Source organism: Nymphaea colorata, chromosome 2 (assembly GCF_008831285.2).
Source record: "Nymphaea colorata isolate Beijing-Zhang1983 chromosome 2, ASM883128v2, whole genome shotgun sequence".
In the NCBI taxonomy this organism is placed as follows: domain Eukaryota; kingdom Viridiplantae; phylum Streptophyta; class Magnoliopsida; order Nymphaeales; family Nymphaeaceae; genus Nymphaea; species Nymphaea colorata.
In genome coordinates, this window is record NC_045139.1 from 20,560,004 (window position 1) to 20,566,003 (window position 6,000).

Genomic DNA, 6,000 nt, shown 5'->3' on the forward strand with positions numbered 1-6,000 from the left:
ATATTCTTTAGTTGGGAATGTTGATTAGATTCAAATTAGATATATATGATTTCCATCCGCTTTTTCAGGTATTCTGATTTAATTTGGATTCAAACATAATTAAATAAAAGTCATATCCAAATCCCTAGTCGATTTTTATAATGTAAAAGCAACGGGTATAAGGTATTTATTTAAAATTAAATCCGATCTAAATCTGCATGTGGTTAGATAATATATGTATATCCAAATCCAACTCTGAACCCGAATATGATCGGATGTCATTTTTTAAATCTGAATCCAAATTGATTTCTTAATCCGATATTAATTTTTTTTTTCATATCCGATTTTTTTGGGAATGGTTTGGTGGGATAAGTTTGATTCAAAACTAATATATTAACTTCCTTATTTCTAGTCAATAAAAAGTGCAGTTACTCTGCTTTTTGAAATTCCAATTAGTCGGATTTCATGTAAATAAATAAAAAATGGAACTCAGGTTCGAATCTTGTTTCCTACAAAATTAAGAATTTCAGTGCAAATATGAAGGGATCCTTTGTTGGATCTCAGTTGGGTGTCGGACTTGATTTGGTTGCAGAGATGCAATTGTATGATCAGTTGGGTGTCGGACTTGATTTGGTTGCAGAGATGCAATTGTATGATCAATCCAAGATGGATCAATGGTAATTGGATCTTATTTTTTTAATAGATCGAACTGAACATATTCAAATTGAACAGGTATTCTAATACATCCAATCCATTCACATCGTTGGTGTGGGAACTTGACCTTTCGGGCCCAAACGTTTTGAGTTAAGTAAACTTGGATCGGCATAAAGAATGAATCTATGGGCCAATAGTCCAGTGTATGCAGTTCAAGCCCACATGGGCCTGTCATGTGGCGGGTACAACTGGTAAGACTCATCAAATCAACGAGGCATTTTAGAGTTTGAAACTTATGAATAATCTATATCAATATATATATATATATATCTCTAGCCGTATAAAGTCAATGCTGATAACGTTATTGATGTATGAAAAGGAAGGCTATCAACGTGCCGTTGCTAATCATGTTGAGTGGTATTCTGAAAAAAGAACACCCAACCACGTGGTGTGTCCCCTCGTATTCAAAGTGGAAGAACATAGGCACGATAATAGCGCATGAAACATGGAATTCTTTTTGAAGCCAAACTCGTTGACTTATATGATCTATTTGTTCACTTCAACTGCGCAGACGAGCCCGCCAGATCGATCAGGGAGCTTGACATACGCGAAAAGCACGGGGAAGTGATTTATTCTCACAACGATTTATAACTTGACTAATTATATGCTCCATGAAATGCAAAGTGTTAAAATATAGTTAAAAAACTATTTGATCTTTAACAAAAATGACAGTTTATTCAAATAAGAAATTCACAAACCATACATAGTCAATGATCACTAACGGGTATCGTGCATATTTGACTTGGCTTAGATTATAGTCAATGATCACTAACGGGTTTCTTTGCTACCTTTTAGGAAGTCTTTTGAGCCTCCTCTACAGGTCCAAGCCATTAATCAAAGAACATCAACATTTGGCATTGAAGAAGTTAGTTGAATTAGGAGTTTGATTTGTGTTGCTTATATTTTCCTTTGTTTTGTGTATAACATCACACAATGAAGTTAATAAATTTGAACATATGGAGATTGAATATCTATACCTTTATCACGTTCCCTACGGGTTTGTCCTAACTTACCACTGTAGTGGGAATTGGAAGTTATGTTTGGTGGGTGTGATTTCCATTGATTTTCACTGCAAAATATGTTTTAAAATAGATTCATCACAAAAACCGCATCACTTATGCAATCGGTTGGGAGAATCAATTTTCAAGGGCAGACCTAAGTAAGCCGTTTCCACAGTCGTTGTTCATGGCAGTTACTTTTGTAACTATTTGCTGTTTTTCTTCTCTCTTTTAATAAAAGCCAAGGGACTTCCCCTCTAAAAGCTGGCAGTGAGAAAAAAATGGGTATTCATCATGTTATCAAAATTGGTTTCAATATAGTTCTAAAAAATCATGGTGAGTAAATATTGTGGTATGGCTGCGAAATTGCCTTCAAGAAAGAAAGTCTGCCAGTATAAAAAGGAATAATGCCTTTTATGCTGTTGACCATTTTTCCAATTTTGTGGCTAAGGGTCTTATAGTGACTTGAATCTATTGACAGAGAAGATGTAGAAAACCCAAAATATTTCAACAGGAAAACTCCTTTCTCCACCACATATTGTCATAGCCATCATTCATCTTCTCATTGCAAACATATTATTTTCTCCACTTCTATTCTCATGCCAAAACATTTCCCAAATTCTTTTCTCAACTTTTAGGTCTTTAACGACTTCTCACTTAATCCACAAAAATCAATGTCACAATCTGCACAAAGAATTCGAGATTGCCTTTTCTCACCCCATTAAAGAAATTAGGTATCTCCTGCTTGTGATTGTAGTCTTAAAATTCTTTACCATGATCACAATGAAAAGATTGAAGAGACCGCCTGGACTAGGCCTTATAGTACAACTACCAAATAAGTGCCTTTAGATTCACCAATGAGAAGCAGATACAAAAAGGAAATGATGTACCCTGCACCTTTGGTCATCCAAACTGTGTGAGAACTATGTTTTGACATGGATGAAGCAATGATAACCTTGTTCTTGTGTGCACACAGTTAGGTGGATTTAGCTTCTACCTGTTGCACTATCATGTTTATGACAAGTGAAAACCTCTTAGCAATGGATAAGGAAGGTCCATAGGACACAGTATGAGGCTGGACCCTTGTCCCTCTTTGGGCAGCTCTTCCTTTGTTATTCAGTTGGCCCCTGCAAACACAGTCATGTTCAGTTTGTTTTTTCATAAAGGCCAAGAAGGTGGCTATCTTCTGGCAAGTGTTGCCCATTTAGTGGTGGTCAGCGATGGTATGAAGTTTCATTGTTGAATTACTTGTTGGAAATTTTATCCAGCAGAGCTATGCCAAAATTTTCCTTGTGATTGGTCCTCACTCTTGGAGAAGAACATTTCATTATGAACTTCAAACGTTGTGAGAGCCAGGTATGTGTGTTCATGGCTTTTGATGTGAACATATTCACATCAAAATGATTGACTTTGCACAACTGCAGAGACCCTCTTCCTTCTTTGATTGGGAAAACCAACTGAAAATAAAGCTTTCTTGATATTGGTAAATCTCAAATTAAAGAAGGCACTGCTATTGTAAAGCATTTGAATGAGGTCAAAAGCATAATGAATCAATTATCAACCATGAAAATGGTGTTTGATGTTGAATTGAGAGCACTCTTATTTGTCAATTCTTTACTAGATATCTGGGAGATCCTAGTTGTGTCCCTATGTAATTCAACTCTAGATGGTGTGCCAGCCATCAAATATGTAATCAATAGCCTTTTAAAAAAAGAAACAAAAAGAAAATCTAGGCCTAAAAATCAGAAGAAAATGTTTTGATTGCAGTATTGTAGGCCATAAGAAAGTTGATTGGAATAAATTGAAGAAAACAAGCAAGAAAAGAAAAGTCAAGAGAATAGCAAAGAAAAAGAATATATTGTAGTTACTTCAAATGAAGAGATGATTCTCTCATTTGAAGAAGGTGATTGCCTCTCAATTGATGACACCGACTCTACATGGATACTAGATGCAGAGGTATCTTATCACAACATATCATGCTGAAAGTTGTTCACATCTTACAGATTAGACGACCTTAGAGTAATGCACATGGTAATAGTGATATTTCAAAGCTTATTGGGATAGGAGATGTTTATATTGAGACAAGCACTGGATGCAAACTATCCTTAAGAGATGCGAGACATGTATGAGATCGTAGAATGAACCTAATCTTTGCAGAAAAGTTGAACAAAGATGGCTATCACTCTTCCTTTAGTAAGGCATTCTAGAGACTTCCAAAGGGGTACTTATATTTGTTCGATGAGAAAAATTTGGCCCTTATATGTGGTATGAATACGCCGATCAATAGGGGCTAAGGTGAATGTAATTGCTGATAGTGCTTTATCAAAATCATGGCATAAAAGTTTTGGTCAGATTAATTAGAAAGGGATAGATTTCTTTCCTAAGAAGAATTTATTGCCTAAGGTAGGTAGTACACAATTGATTCATTGCTATCATTCATTGGTTTGTAAGCCGCATAGGATTGCTTTCAAGAAAAATCACCCTACAAAAACAAAAGATTTACTAGAGCTTGTCCATTTCCAATGCCTATGAACCTATAAATGTGATATCTAAAGGTAGAATGTCCTATTTTGTCACATTCATTAATGATGTTTCCTAGAAGCTATAGACATTTATAATGAAAAGCAAAAGTGAAATTACTAACCTCTTCAAGGCACTTCATGTAGTCATTGACTGTAGAATTGACAAGAAACTCAAAAGTTTATGCTCAGACAATAGTGGTGAGTATAGAGCTAGGATGCTAAGAAAATATTATGTAAAGCATGGTATTAGACCAGAGAAAATAATTCCCTATACTCCACAACATAATGTTGTTGCGGAAAGGATGAGCAGGCATTGTCGAGATAATTAGAAGTTTGCTTTCTAGTTCTAATTTGTTTAAGTTCTTTTTTTGAGGAAGTCATTCACATTGTAATTATTTGATTGATATAACTCCTTCAATACCTTTTGAAGGTGATATTCCTGAGAAATTTTAACAAACTAAAGAAGTAAAGTATGACTACCTGAGAATCTTTGGGTATAAAGCCTTTATGCATGTACATAAAGAACAAAAAAGTAGACTGGATGATAAAGTTGTTCCACTAATATTTCTTAGCTATTCAATGATGAGTTTGACTATAAGTTGTGGAATCTAAAGAATGACAATGTTCACAAGAGTCATGATATTGTCTTCATAGAGGATCAAAAGATTAAAGATGTCGTATAAGGTAGACAGTCGGATGTAAGTCTAGATGATGCTCATAGGTTAGTGTTGGTAGAACCTGAAGAATAATCATCTAGTCATAGTGAGATTGATGATAACCATGAAGAAGAAAAAATAGGGGCAAAGAGACAACAAGCTAGTGACCTTTCCATGGGGACTCAGATTGATCATGAGCATGAACCTCGAGATTGAGCCGATGAATGTTAAGATTGCTTTCTTACAATGAGACTTGGAACAAGAAATATATATGGTGAAACCTAAGATATTTACCATTAAGGGCAAAGAGGACATTGTGTGCAGGTTAAGGAAGAGCTTGTATGGTTTCAAACAAAGTTCCTCGACAATAAATAAGAAGTTTGACACATTTATAATATAAAATAAATATGCAAGGACCACTATGTGTAAAGGTTTGGTGAAGATGACTTTATCATTTTATTAATCTATGTTGATGACATGTTAATCATATTGATGATATGTTAATTATAGTTAAATACATGTCTAGAATTGATAGATAAAAGGAGGAGTTGAGCAAGTATTTTGCAATAAATGATCTATGTGCTGCAAACTAGATCCTAGGCATGCAAACCACCCATGATAGATAGGTGAATAAGTTAGGTCATCACAAGAAAAATATATGATAAAGTTACTTGACAGGTTTCATATGCACAATGCAAGGTCAATTAAATCATTACTTGATGTGAACATTAAGAGGAAATTTGCATATGAGAGTTGTCACAACAATAAGGAAGAAACAAGAAAAAGAAGATGCAAAGAATCTCATATGTTTCAATAGTTGTTAGCTTGATATATGCCATGATTTGTACAAAATTAGACATAGCGTAGGTTGTTGGTGTAGTTAATAGGTTCCTAAAAAATCTAGGTATAGTTAATTGATAGTGATGCGGATTTTTGAATACTTCAAAGGCACTTTCAAGGTTTGTCAATGTTTTGGAGGTAATTTGCTTGTACTTATTGGTTATACTAATGTAGATTTAGGCAAAGATTGAAGGTGTAGGAAGTCCATAACTGGCTATTTGGTTACATTTGTATGGGGAGATTGTGTCTCGTAGTCATAGTTGCAAAGATGTGTTGCTTTGAGTACTATAA